Below are 14,943 nucleotides of genomic sequence, written 5' to 3' on the forward strand. Positions count from 1 at the left end.
TTCCTTATGGCTTGTTTCATGTTTTGGAGTCATGTATGAGTAATGTGTTTTCATGATCTCCTTATGATATTCATGTTCTTGATGAATGTATGTTTAATGAGAAATTGAGTTTTCATGATTTTTATTCCTCATGTTGATGTGCATCTATAATGAGTTGCCTAAATGCTTCATGAGTTGAATTGTTGAACACGCTTAAATGTGTCTTTGAGAAGAGTTGCATAAACTGCCTAATGATGTTATGATATGAATTGGAGAAGGAAATTCCTCCAATGAAATGAGAAATGTTGATGTTTCGTGCATAATGAGTTTGTAGATGTAGTTCCTACTTCCTTGTGTTGCATTGAGCTTATTGATGTGGAGTTGATGTTTTCTCCTATGATTTGTGCATTTTATTGATGTGTCATGCATGATAGGCTGCTAGTCTTGACTCTATAATTCCGTAAGGTGTCTAATGTGTCATTTGAGGATGAATGTTCCCAAGGGGGAGATAATGGAAAACCTCGGAAATAAGGAGGTTAAACTAGAGCCTAAACGTGAGGGTTAACATCAAGGGTTAAGGGCATGGGCCAAGAGTTTTGGGTGAAGGCCATGGCTAAGGGGCCAAGGATGCCTAAAACTAGCCTAGCCACTGCCTACCATGACCACGAGGGTCTGCACGACCCATGGTGGCCACCACGAGTCGTGGTGCCACCCGTGGTTAGTGAGGCAGTGTGCCCCCAAAAGGGGCCAAGCCAAGACTTCCCTTCACAAGCCACTTCACAGCTCGTGGTCATGACCACGGGCCATGGGAAGGCTCGTGGAGTTGCCTTAGCCACATGGGAGTTGTGTGATGTTGAAGGAGCTACTGGTCAAGGGACCACGGGCACCACTACGAGCCGTGATACCCTTGACGAGTCATGAAGGGTGTTCGTGAAGATCCCTTAGGCGCATTGAGGCAAGGCTTTGAAGTTTAGGTGCTGCCTCAAGACCACGACTCGTGGTCTTGACCATGGATCGTGGGAGGTCTCATGGTCTTGCCGCCAATTTTTAAAGGTCAAGACCCCAAGTCATAGCCACTTCCCAAGGACCACGGGCAGGACCACGATTCATGGTCTTGACCACGACTCGTGAGGCCTCTCGTGGTGGCTGGGAGTGGGCTGCCTAGTTGAGGGTCAATTGGTAATTTCCTATTTAATTACTTATTTTATGGGGTATTTTTTAATTGTCCTATTTCACATATATAAATGGTTTTAAGTCTTTAAACACCCATTTACTTCATTATTCCCTAACACCCAAAATAGTTCATCTTCTCCAAAATTTCTCTCTCTAGAAGTTCCCAAAGAAGAAGAAAAAGTGGAGGTTAGGGCTTGAAGAACCAAGGCATTTCTTCTCAAATCTAGAGGAAAAATCCATCAAGTTATGATAGTTTTCATCCTTGGTTAGTTTCCATCCAAGGAGCCCCTTCAAAAGATGATTTCAAAGTTTCCAAAATCCCCCAAAAGTTAGGGTTTTCACTCTAAGTCATGGGTTCAATTTCTAAACGTTTTCAAAGGTTGAATTATGATAAGTTGTGATTGAATTCATGAATTAATGTTGTTTTAAGATGAAATTTCCCTATGAACCTATGATTCCCTCAAAATACTAGATTGTGAATTGTGATTTAGGATTGATTTATTATGGAAGCATGTGAAGAGATTTAGTCTATATTGATTTATTTTATTGAATTATGTCATCATTCATGCCTAAATTGTAGTATTCTAGGTGTTTTGGTGAATTGAGATTTATGGCCTTGAAGGGGAAATTATGAAGGATTGATGTATAATCATGATGTTATGTGCTTTGTGATTTCAATGCAAGTAATGTGATCATGTCTAGAATGCAATTGTGTTATTATTGAAAGGTTATTCTCAATTAGACACTTATGAATGATGATTGAATGTGAAAGGTTTCTTCAATGTAATGTTATACCTTGAATCGGTAGATCTAATGTTGGTGGCCCTTTCATGAGGAGTCTATGAATGAAAGATAAACCTTGAATCGGTAGCCTAATGGTGATAGCCCTTTCATCTGTGAAATAATGAACCTTGAATCGGTAGACCTAATGGTGGTGGACCTTTCTTGAGGATTCAATAAGCTATCCTCATAATGTACCTTGAATCGGTAGACCTAATGGTGGTGGACCTTTCTTGAGGATTCAATGAGCTATCCTCATAATGTACCTTGCATCGGTAGACCTAATGGTGGTGGCCCTTTCATGTGTAAATGTACCTTGAGTCGGTAAACCTAATGGTGGTAGCCCTCTTAAGTATAATAATGTTAATGAAAATGAACTACTCTATGGGAATAGAGGCTACTCCATTGTTTTAAATGAAGTTTTTTCGATTGTATGGATTTAAAGAAAAGTTTTAATTCTGCACTATTTTATATGTCTTATGTTATGAGTGCTATGAGGCTCTTTGGAGTCTTATACGTTGTGTCACGTCCGGAGGTAGACTCGGGTCGTGACACAAGAAGTTGGCCTAATCCTTTTGCCTATCAGCACAAAAGAACCTTCAGTAAGTCTCTAGTGTTCTATTGAGTCCCTCTGTCCGACCATCTGTTTGAGGATGGTGTGTGGTAGATGTACTTAAGGTCACACCTTGCATTGCAAAAAGATTATGCCATACCTTGCTCATAAATATTAGATTACTATCACTAATAATATTTTCTGGCATCCTATGGAGTTTGTAAACTTGATCCAACTATAGTTGAGACATATAACTAGTTATATATAGGGGCTAATTGCTATGAAACACCCATGTTTAGTATGTTTTACCACCACCACTAAAATAGTAGTTTTACTAGTTGATTTAGGTAACCCATCTATGAAATCCATGCTCACACTCACCCATGCAACAACTGATATCTTCTGAGGTTTAAGGAGACCTGAATAGGCAACACTGTCATACTTGCTCCTTTGGCAAGTTTCACAACTCCTTACCATATTTGTCACATTTTCTCTTTATCCTTTCCAATAGAACATATTAAAAACTCTCTTGTAGGTGTTCTAAATACCAGAGTGCCCACCAACAAGTTTCTCAGGTCACATTATACGGATCTCTTTTCTCAACACTGGATTTTCGTGAGTTGTTGATTTACAAATTTAAACTCCTTGGCCCCCTCTTCTTGAGACTACCTTGATCAAAAGCTCCTTGATAGTAGGATCTTCTGCCCAAGTATTCTTGATCTATGAAAAATTTTAGTCATTCCAGAAATCACAACCATTGTAGTCACCTCTTCTAGTTGTAATATGGACAAGGAATCTGCTACCTTGTTCTCTCTTCTCTTCTTGTACTCAATCTCAAAATGTAGTTGCATCAACTAAGCAATCCTTTTATATGAGAGCATGCATGTAGCTTCTAACCTAGTAAGAATTTCAATTCCCTTTGAATAGTTCTCATAATGAACTTCTTCCCCATCAAGTATTGTGTCTATTTAGTCACAGCTAAGACCAAAGTCAATAGTTCCTTATCATATACATATAATCCTTAGTGCCTCACAGATATCCCTTAGCTTATATAGGCTATTGGTTGCCCTTCCTGCATTAGTATAGTTCCAATTCCATAGTCACATGCATTTATTACGACAATGAACACAACAAAGTTATTTGACAAAGTTAAAACAAGTGCTAAAGTTAGTGCTTACTTTTTCTTTTCAAAAGCTTAAGATGCCCCTTCATACCATTTGAACCTATCTTCCTTCATTATATTATTCAAAGGCTTGCCAATTACTCTATAGTGATTGAGAAACCTATTATAATAACCTGTCAAGCCTAGGAACCCCCTAAGTTCCCTCAAATTCTTAGGTAATGGCTATTGTCTGACAATATTAATCTTCTTGGGATTAGCTGCCACCCTTTTAGCAGATATAACATGTCCCAAATATTCAACTGTACTGACCCCAAAAAAGAACTTGGCTTGCCTCACACACAACTTATGTTGCATCAGTAATTCAAAGGTTATTCTAAGATGAACCAGGTGTTTGGTTAAACTTTTGCTAAACACAAGAATATCATCAAACAAGACCAATATGAACTTCCTAATGTGCTCTTTAAACACATGATTTATCAAACTTTGGAATGAGAATGGAGCATTGGATAGCCCAAAGCGTATGACAAAATACTCATATGGGCTTCATGTGTTGTGAAGGTTGTCTTAACAATGTCCTCGTTGGCCATCCTTCTTTGATGAAAACTTGCTCTTTAAATCTATCTTAGAATAGATGTTAGAGCTACATAGTTCTTCTAGCAGCTTTTTTTATAATAGGGATCGGGAATTTGTCCTTAACTATTTCCTTATTGAGCCCTTAATAATCAACACACAACCTCCAACTCCCATCTTTCTTGCCAATCAGCACCACTGGTGAAGCATATGGATTGGAACTGGGTTCTACAATGCCTTGGATCAAACATTTTTTAGATCAATTTCTCAATAACATCCTTTTATGTGCTGATGAATACCTGTAAGGCCTTAAGTTCACAAGATTACTTCCAAATTACAGAGGTATTTTGTGATAAAATGGTCCTTTGGATGGTAGTAACCCCTTTGAATTAGCAAACAACTAAGGATATTCTTCAGTGATGGCCAAGATTGCCTCTAGTACTGTTGATTTCATCTTCAATTCTTCTTCTACTAGTATTACCCTTATAATAGCTTACCACCTACCTTAACCATTTTATCCAACTTCTTGGCTACCGCAGACTTTACCTTGTTTACAGCTCCCTTCAATATGTAATCATGTCCTTGATAAGTGTAGCCAGTGTTAATTCCTAAAAATTCATACTTAGATCACCCAAAGGAAGAAACCATTCTACTTCCAAGATTAAGTCACAAGATCTAAGTGGTATCAACAGTAAGGTAGTTGTATACACCATACCCTGCATCATCCAAGAAAAGGATTTACACAATTCATTTGTATGCCTGTCATGACCAACTGCTATATTAATGGCATGAGTTCCCACAACTTCAACATCTCCTTGGAGTTCCCTTGCCAAACCTTCCTCCATGAAGTTATGAGAACTAACAGGATCAATCAAGATGTGCAGTGGTTACTTCTGGCAATGCCCTTCCACTCTTGAAGTGTGGTAGGTAGGAATTAGAGTGCATGCACTGAAATTTCACAAACCTCCTCTTTGTCCTTTTTTTTTCTTTTGGCTCAGGGTCATCTATCTTCACCTTTTTTTTTCTTCATGGTCTTCCTCCTCATCTTCAACCTTCATTAGATACACTGACTTTGATCCTCCACATTTGTGCTAAAGGAAGAAATCTTTATCACTCAAGAAGCACAAACCCTTTTATCTTCTCTCATTCATCTCAGCAAATGATAATCTCTTGCTATTGTTCTTATTCAAATTTAGAGGTGATTCTCTATTAGCCTAGTCATAATCCTTCCTGGATCCATACCTTTTGAAAAGGATCTATATGAGTTACTTTTGTACTGAGAACCACTAGCAAAGAAAGAGAATCCAGTAAGCTTGAATTGAGCCTAAACTTGAGCTTCAGTATTTCTAGCCAACTAATAAGCTTACTCTTATACTGATAACCACTAGCAGAGGAAGAGAATATGGTAAGCTTGAGTTGAGACTATACTTAAGTTTCAGTATTTCTAGCCAACTGATAAGCTTGAGGTAGAGAAAATGGCTTAACCGTGAGACCTATCCGAGATCTCAAACCAGTAATGAAACTATTGATAGCATATTTCGGAAGGATTGTTAGCCTAGTCATGATCTTATCAAACTCATTTTGATAATCCTTGATAGATCCACACTGTTTAACAAATTTAAGTTCAGACATGGAATCCTTAAACTCAGCTCCAAATCTTTCCATGAGAGCATACATATACTCATCCCAAGTAGGATATGGTAGGTGTTACCTACGCTTGATGTAAGCTAGGTGCCATTTTATTCCTAAATCATCAAATCATAGTGAAACAACTCATACCTTCTAAATTGGAGGTATCTCATTCAGAGAAAAAACAACGGATCCACCTTGTAGACCCAAGACCTTAGATATATGCAGTTGAACCTTGGAAATTCTATCTTGGATAGCCTAGACATAGGGTGAGTGAAGTGACCTTGAAAGTTAGGTTAGGGTGCTCCTCCTCCAAGACCTCCTATTGGTATCTGGCCATGAAACCCTGCATAAGGTATCTGAGTTAATGCTCCAATAGGCCTCTAGTATGGGACTGAAGTTCCTGGCCCCATATGCCCTGCAGATCCTACCCCCTCATAGAAAGGTTTTGATGTATAGGTCCTCTTAATAGTGTTTGAATTTGGGGTAAAAACCCCATTCCAAACTGATATCCACTATCTGTAACCGTAGCAAGTGTTCCTCCTGTGTGAAGAAAAACCCAAGCCATGGGTTAGCCAAAAGGAGAAGACCTCACCACTTCCTTCATTTTCCTTAGTAGCTTTATACTTATCCCCCTTTTCACAACCTATAAGGATTTCTTAAGCTCAACTAAAGATTTTTCATATTGGTCTTCTATTTGATTTTACTTAACTGAAAAGTGAGCTAACTCCCTGGTCATTCTTTCAAGAATGTCCTTAATTTCTCTTCCTTCAGCCATTAGTCTACCCACATAGCTTAAGAGTGTGCTCTGATACTAAAGTATGCAATTAAGTTTAAGAAAACAATGAGAAATCAATAAAATAGAAATGAAACAACAAAGAAGCTACGAAAAGAAAAGAAAGAGAAAAGGAAAAGAGTAAGAGATAAGTTATTTTCTATTTAGCTAAATAATTCTACGTATGAACTGCAACAAGGATAATTACAATGCTTAAATATCCAAGGCATGCCTTCGAGACAGTACAAAACATAATTGTCATCATTGGACCTAAAGTGTTCAATCCTCAAACATATCAGGCAACTTGGAAAATAATAGAAATTGACTTTAAAAACTTATTGAGCTAAACTGAACAATATGATACTATTTTTCTAAAATGAAAACCTAACCAACTTAATGAGTAGGTACAATACCTCAAGCACACAATACACTATTTCTAAGCTTCTGAGTCCATTCTTGCATCATAACAATAGGGTATTTCCATAAATTACTTTGGGATGGGGCGATTCATGTTATTACTTTCATATTTTGGGTCTATTTTATGTGTTGTTTCCTTAATTACATTAATCTTCATTTTTCTCAAATACATGTAGTTAACTATATAAGTCTCTAATATTATTATTTTTATCTTAAATTCACAAGTTAACTAAATTCTTGTATCTCGCAAATTAAAGTTTCATTCTTCTTTCAAGACAAGGTTCACATCCCAATACTTCCCTTGAACTTTGTAGTTGAAATCCGCAAAATATTCATCATTTCTCAATTTTTTTTGTTCCTCATCTCTTCAAAAATTGCATAACAACGATCTTCTATAGAGTTTGGATGGTTTTTATTTATTCTTTTAAGGAATACCCTTATATTCTCATTTGCTCTGCTCCTCGTATATTTAGAAGATGTTTTCTTCTTGAGATTGAAGTTGTCATTTTACAAAATGTGCTTTAGAATACACATTATCAATTTCATCAAACATTCATCTTCACTAATGTTCTCCTATATATATTGAATATTTCTCAATAACATGAGGAGTTCTTCTTTACCATTTTCTCAATTATTATATTCATTGTAAAATAAATTTTAGGTTCTACAACAATAGATCGCATTTAGAAGCATTTTTTTTCAAGAATCACTTTTTTAAAATTTCATTGAAGCTAGTGTCGTGAAATTTGACAATATGCTTTCTCATCTTTACAACCATAATCATATTTATCTTTTCTTGAGTTTCGTAAAATGATACCTTCTCAAACATCTTTTCATAATTCCTTTGAAAGATGAGATTGTAGATTTTCTCATTCATTTTTCTCATGGTTAAACTATAATCTACTACTTTTCTATTCAAACTTCGTTGTCGTGGAGCAACTACTTTGTTAGGGTTGACTCTCTTGTTGGTATCTTTCCAAAAAATAACTCTTCAAAACTTTTTAAACTTTTGAAAACTTGGTAATTTCGCCTACCAATACAATTTCTTGAAATTGGTACTTTTCTAACACATCATTCTGATAGCTATAATGATTAATTTCTATCATATTCATTTCATTCTAAAAAACTCATTTTTCTGAGTCTTTTGAAAATTTGGGGTTTTTCACAGGTCCCTCAAGACAAATTGTTCTAAGACCAAATCTATAACACCCCGAATTTAGAGAAGAGAAAATATTCACTTCATAGTCGATTCGGCGAAGTAAGTTGATAACGCCGAGTCGACTTAGCAATCTACCAACGAGTAGAGCTCCTCACCTTTTTTCCTCGATTTCAACATCCAATGTTCTGGAACTTTAGGCGAGCTAAGTCGAGCTTGCCGTTCCGTTCGGCGTGTCACCAAAGTCGACTCCCCATCGCCACAGTTGACTTAGCCCCCAAGTCGACTCACTGTAAATTTCGGTGAGCTAAAGGCTCACTTGGCGAGTCGTTGAGTGGCCTTTTACGAGCTCCAACGTGCCTTGTTTCATTTTTTAAGTCAGAGTCATTTTTCCCTTCACTAAGACCCTTATATAAGTGTTTTAAACACCCAAATTAGCCCATTCACTTCATTCTCTCCAAATTCACCAAAAGAAGAATTCTCCAATAATTCTCTCTCTAGAAAGCTTAAAGAAGAAGGATTCAACCTAGGGTTTCAAGTCAAGTCTCAATTCCTCCATTGAAGATTAGCAATTGGCTTCAAAGTATGATAGTTTTCATCCACGGATCCCTTCCATCCACGGAGTTTCCAAATTCTCCTATTTTCAAAGATATAAATCTCCAATTAAGTTAGGGTTTTCTTCAATTTCCATGGGTTCTCTCCACTATTGATTTAAATAATTGAATTATGATCTCCTATGATTTTATGATGATTTCCCCATGAACCCATGTAAATCCCATACTTTCCCAATTATGATGATATGATGTGGGTCTTTGCTTATGAAAGAGGAGTTTTATGAAATCAAGCATGAAGTGATGGAGTCACATGAATTTATGATGAAATCCATATCTAATCCTTATTTTCTAGACGTGGTGATTAAAAGTAGGTTTTGACCCTTTAAAGGTTAATTATGAGATTATACATGTTCTTATGAAATCTATGTAAATGTTTTAAGGATACTTGAGAGTAAAGTATCAATGATAATGTTGTTATTGTGTTATTGAAAGGAGTTTCTCATGAACAATGTGGAAATATGATTGTGAAAGGTCTTCTCACTTAATTGAATCAAAGATAAAGAATTATCCTAATGAAACATAGTGTGGATTGGATACTTAATTGTACCTTTCCATGGATAGCTTGGATTGGGTATTTAATTTTACCTTTCCATGGATAGCTTGGATTGGATACTTAATTGTACCTTTCCATGGATAGCTTGGATTAGATACTTAATTGTACCTTTCTATGGATAGTGGATTGGATAGTTATGTAACACCCCGTATCCTAGACAGACCAAAATTCAGATTTCAAAAGTTGTAGGGGCCACTAACGAGCACCACCCACGGATAGTAGGGTAACCCACAGACAGTAGGTGGGGTCCGTGGATGGCCACTTGCAATCCCTCCCCAAAAAGTCCAGGAAATTTGTCTAAGGGTTGACCCACGATCGGACCCATAGACCATAGGTCAGACCACGAGCCGTGGTCCTGGTCCGTGGATCGAGACCCCCAGAACCCATTCTCTGAAGCCAAGTGACGGTTGACAAGAACGAACCGTCGGTCCATCCACGGTCTGTCAGTCAGTCCGTCGGTTGGCCCCGGCAGCTTTTAATTCAGGGGTGGTTCGGTCTTTTCCCTGTGCATTGGACCCCTAATATACGTAGTTTTTGTAAATTTTAGCCTAGTAACTTAATTAGAACTTACCCTAGTCAACATATTCCCCAAAAATTCATCAAGTTGAACGAAAAGAAGGAGAAGAGTGACCAAACCCCTCTCCATGAACATAGCAGGTTTTCGTCGTTTCAGCCTCAAAATCAAAAGATTTCTCCATGGAATTCGTCACCATGTATGTCGGATTTCACTAGTGGGTTACTTTCATCCATTAGGTCCCTAGAATTCAGTTAGATTATTGATTCTTTACCTCATGATAGACCTACGATTTCTAGAATTTCAGAATGTATGTTATGATTCAGTTGTTAGACTAATCCAAATCAGATTATCATGTTTTCATGGAATTGTTGCTTAGTTCTTGCTTGAAATTCAGAACCCTAGTTGTATAGATTCTTTTAGTTCATGAATTACACTTGATAGGTCCAAATACTCCGATATAAATGTCTTAGTTAAGAATGTTTCATTATTAGTACATTAATGATGCATTTGCAGTCAGCATTTTGGAATATCGAGCTATCAAGTTTATTTCAGTTATATTGTATTTTAATGCATTCTATTGGGAGTAGGCTTAAATACCGAGTTGGACTAGGGTCAATCACGCTCATAGTCCCAGAACTACATGCCCCCATAGGTTTATAAGTCCTCTCTGTGGGTATCAATTTAGTGATCACGCCAATAATGCCTCTATACCTCTGGCAGGGTATATTGGGTCCTCTCGATAAGGCGTATACATTGGACTCCATGTTTAGCTCACGTGGTTTTATAACGGTTATTAGTAGCTCCCACAATCATATTATAGTGCATTGACTAGGTTACCAGTCACAGTTCAGTATTTAGATTCAGCATGCTATAAACTTGGTCATTGCATTCAGTTAGTTCATGTTCAGTATTTTCAGTATAAAATATCATGTTCATCTTATATCATTGCTCAATATACTTTGTTTATTTATATGTTTTGTTCTGTTATAAATATTGACGCATACTCTGTGCTACATCTTCTCGAGATATAGGTTCGGGTCATCAGCATTCAGTTCACGCATAGATCAGTTCTCGATCTTCAGTTCAACAGCATCAGTGGTGAGTCCTCATTCTTCGAGGACGATTGACATGTTTATTTTTCTACTTTCAGTCTTTAGTTCCGGTTTTTCTAGATTTAGCTTGGGCATGTCCCAACATCTCTAGTCAGTTAGAGACTTTATTTCAGACATAGTTAGATTAAGTTTTAGCTTTGGAGTTGGATATTTTAGCTGTCATTGAACTGAAAGATTATTTATTCAGATTGTAATGGGTATTCCCCATAATTTAAGTTTTATGATGTTTTAAGCTTCCGCACAGTATTTTCTTTAATCAGTTTATCTAGTATGCTTATGATATACTAGCTTAGGGTTAGCTTGGGGTCATTGGTGATCCTAGGTCTAGTGTTCGTGTATTGGGGGTAGCCTCGGGGTGTGACAAACTTGGTATTAGAGCATTACGTTCAAGTTTCCTAGGATGTCTGAAAATCTGCACTAAATAAAGTCCTTTTCATGGGTGTGAAGTGCACCACATCTAATGAGAGAGAGGGTACAAAGTGTTTTAGGAAAACTTTACTTTCTTGATATTCTTATCGTGCGTTGGTATGATCTCTCTTTCTAATCTATCATTATACATTTTTAGATCATGCCTCCTCGTAGAGCTTATGGAAGGAATGCGAATGCACGCAATGCTAACACAGCTCCTCCAGTCCCAGATCAGGAAGTTTAGAACGCAGAGTTTCGAAATGCCATTCAGTTTTTGGCTCAAAGTGTGACAAAACAGAAAAATCAGCAGGCCCAGTTTCTACTAATACTAATGTTTGGTCAACTGCAACTAGAGTTTGCGATTTCTTTAGGATGAATCCACCTAAGTTTCTAGGGTCACAGGTTGGTGAGGATCCTCAAAACTTCATTGATGAGGTCAAGAAAATATTTTAAGTGATGCAAGTGACTGGAAATGATAGGGTAGAATTGGCACCCTACCAACTTAAGGATGTAGCTTACATCTGGTTTACTAAATGGAAAGAAAACAGGGGTACGGATACAGTTCCTATCACTTGGGTGTGTCTTAGTGAGACTTTTCTGGACAAGTTCTTCCCAAGAGAGTTGAGGGAGGCAAAAGCTCAGGAGTTCATGAATTTTAGGCAAGGTAGCATGCCAGTCCAAGAGTACGGACTAAAGTTCACCCAACTCTCCAGGTATGCTCCTCAGATGATTGCTGATCCAAGGGCACAAATGAATAAGTTTATGTATGGAGTGTCAGACTTAGTGAAAATAGAGTGCAGAAATGCTATGTTGCTGGAAAATATGAATATCTCTAGGCTTATGACCCATGCTCAGCAGGTTGAGGGAGATAATCTCAGGGAACATGCTAGGGATAATAAGAAGGCTAGGATAGGAAACTATGAGTATTCTCAGCAGAAATTGGGTGGTGGAAATCGCTCTCAGTTCTAGCAGAAATCTTCAGCTCCAACACCTTCATCAGCTAGTGTTCTATCTTTTAGGTTTCGACAGGATCAGAAAGGTAGGGCATCAGACTCTAAAACTCAGGGGAGTGTTTCAGGCACCAGAATCTACCTAACTTGTCCAAAGTGTGGTAAGAACCATCTGGGCGAGTGTCTTGCAGGGAAGGAAAGATGTTTTGGGTGTGGTCAGACTGGTCACAGGTTGAGAGACTGTCCTTCTAATCAGAGTCAAAGAGGTAATAATTGTAGAGCTCAATCTACAACTTCAGCAGCACCAGCAGGTCGCCCGATTCAGCAGGGTAACTTATCTGGTACAGGTGGCGGTTAGTGCCATAACAGGTTGTATGCTCTTCAAGCTCACCAGGATCAGGAAGATTCTCCTGATGTGGTCACTGGTACGTTATGAGTCTTTCATTTAGATGTTTATGCTTTGTTAGATCCAGGGGCTACTCTTTCCTTTGTAACTCCTTATATAACAGCCAATTTCAGTGTCAGTCCAGAAACTCTTTCAGAATCCTTTTCAGTCTCTACTCCAGTCGGTGACCCAATTATAGCTAGACGAGTATACAGAAATTGCCCTGTCACAGTCTTGTAGAGTTAGAAATGGCAGACTTTGATATCATTCTAGGCATAGATTGGTTACATTCATGTTATGCCTCAGTCGGCTATAGAATTAGGATCGTTCATTTTCAGTTTCCAGACGAACCAATCTTAGAATGGAAGGGTAGTAGCTTAGCGCCTATGGGGTGTTTCATTTCTTACCTTAAGGCCAGAAACATGATCTCTAAGGGTTATCTCTATCATCTAGTTCAGGTTAAGGATTCAATCTCTAAAACCCCAACTCTTGAGTCGGTCCATCCACGGTCCGTCGGTTGGCCTCGACAACTTTTAAGTCAGGGGTCCCTATGCGACCCCTACACTACGACGTTTAACCCCTAAACTACATAGGTTTGGTCAGTTTTAGCCTAGTAAATTAATTAGAACTTACCCTAGTCGACTCATTCTCCAAAAAATCATCAAGTTGAACGAAAAGAAGAAGAAAGAGTCAACCGAACCCCTCTCCAAGAACGCAGTAGGTTTTCATCAATTTCATCCCCAAAATCGAAGATTTCTCCATGGAATTCATCACCAGGTATGTGGGATTTCACTAGTGGGTTCCTTTCACCCATTAGGTCCCTAGAATTCAGTCAAATTCTTGATTCTCTACATCATGTTAGACCTAGGGTTTCTAAAATTTTAGAATGTATGTTGTGATTCAGTTGTTAGACTAATCCAAATCAGATTATCATGTTTTTGTGGAATTATTGCTTAGTTGTTTCTTGAAACTCAGAACCCTAGTTGTGTAGATCCGTTTAGTTCATGAATTACACTTGTTAGGTCAGATTACTCGGATATACATGTCTTTGTTAAGAATGTTTCATTATCAGTACATTAATGATGCTTTTCAGTCAGTATTTCGGAATATCGAGCTATCAAGTTTATTTCAGTTATATTGTATTTTAATGCAATCTATTGGGAGTATGCTTAAATACCGAGTTGGACTAGGGTCAATCACGCTCATAGTCCCAGAACTACATGCCCCCATAGGTTTATAAGTCCCCTCTGTGGGTATCAATTTAGTGATCACGCCAATCATGCCTCTATACCTCTGGCATGGTATATTAGGTCCTCTCGATGGGGCATATACATCAGACTCTACGTTTAGCTCATGTGATTTTATGTCGGTTATTAGTAGCTCCCACAGTCAGATTCTAGTTCATTGACCAGGTTACCAGTCATAGTTTAGTATTTAGATTCAGCATGTTATAAACTTGGTCATTGCATTCAGTTACTTTCTGTTTAATATTTTTAGTATAAAATATCATATTCATCTTATATCATTGCTCAGTATGCTTTGTTCAGTTATATGTTTTGTTCAGCTTTTATTTTATCTTGCATGCTCAATATCTTTCAAGTATTAACGCATACTTTGCGCTACATGTTCTCGTGATGTAGGTCCGGGTCCTTAGAATTCAGATCACGCATAGATCGGTTCCCGATCTTCAGTTCAACAACATCAGTGGTGAGTCCTCATTCTTCGAGGACGATTGACATGTTTATTTTTCTACTTTCAGTCTTTAGTTCCATTTTTGCGAGATTTAGCTAGGGCATGTCCCCGCATCTCTAGTCAGTTAGAGGCTTTATTTCAGACATAGTTAGATGCAGTTTCAGCTTTGGAGTTTGATATTTCAATTGCCATTGAACTCACAGATTATTTATTGAGATAGTTGTCACGACCCAAGCCTAGGGCCTAGACGTGACATGGCGAATGAGGAACCCGAAGGAACCCCAAACAAGCCTCTCAAACTTGTCATCACACTTCATCGGTCGCGGAAGTACAATCAACATTAATTAACGGGAAATAGGGACTAAGGGCAAACCATTTCAAAAAGACATCATAGAACAAGAGTCAAGCTCATTTACAAAATACTTGTCCAACGCACACCTCTACATACATAGATAGGACGGGGGCCATGACATACTACCGGCTCCCCTCATAGTCAAAATACAAGTGCAAGCTAAAGTCTCAAAACATAGGAGTAGGAAACATAACATAGCCCTCGA

The sequence above is a fragment of the Solanum stenotomum genome, chromosome 5 (genome assembly GCF_019186545.1).
Source record: "Solanum stenotomum isolate F172 chromosome 5, ASM1918654v1, whole genome shotgun sequence".
Lineage (NCBI taxonomy): Eukaryota > Viridiplantae > Streptophyta > Magnoliopsida > Solanales > Solanaceae > Solanum > Solanum stenotomum.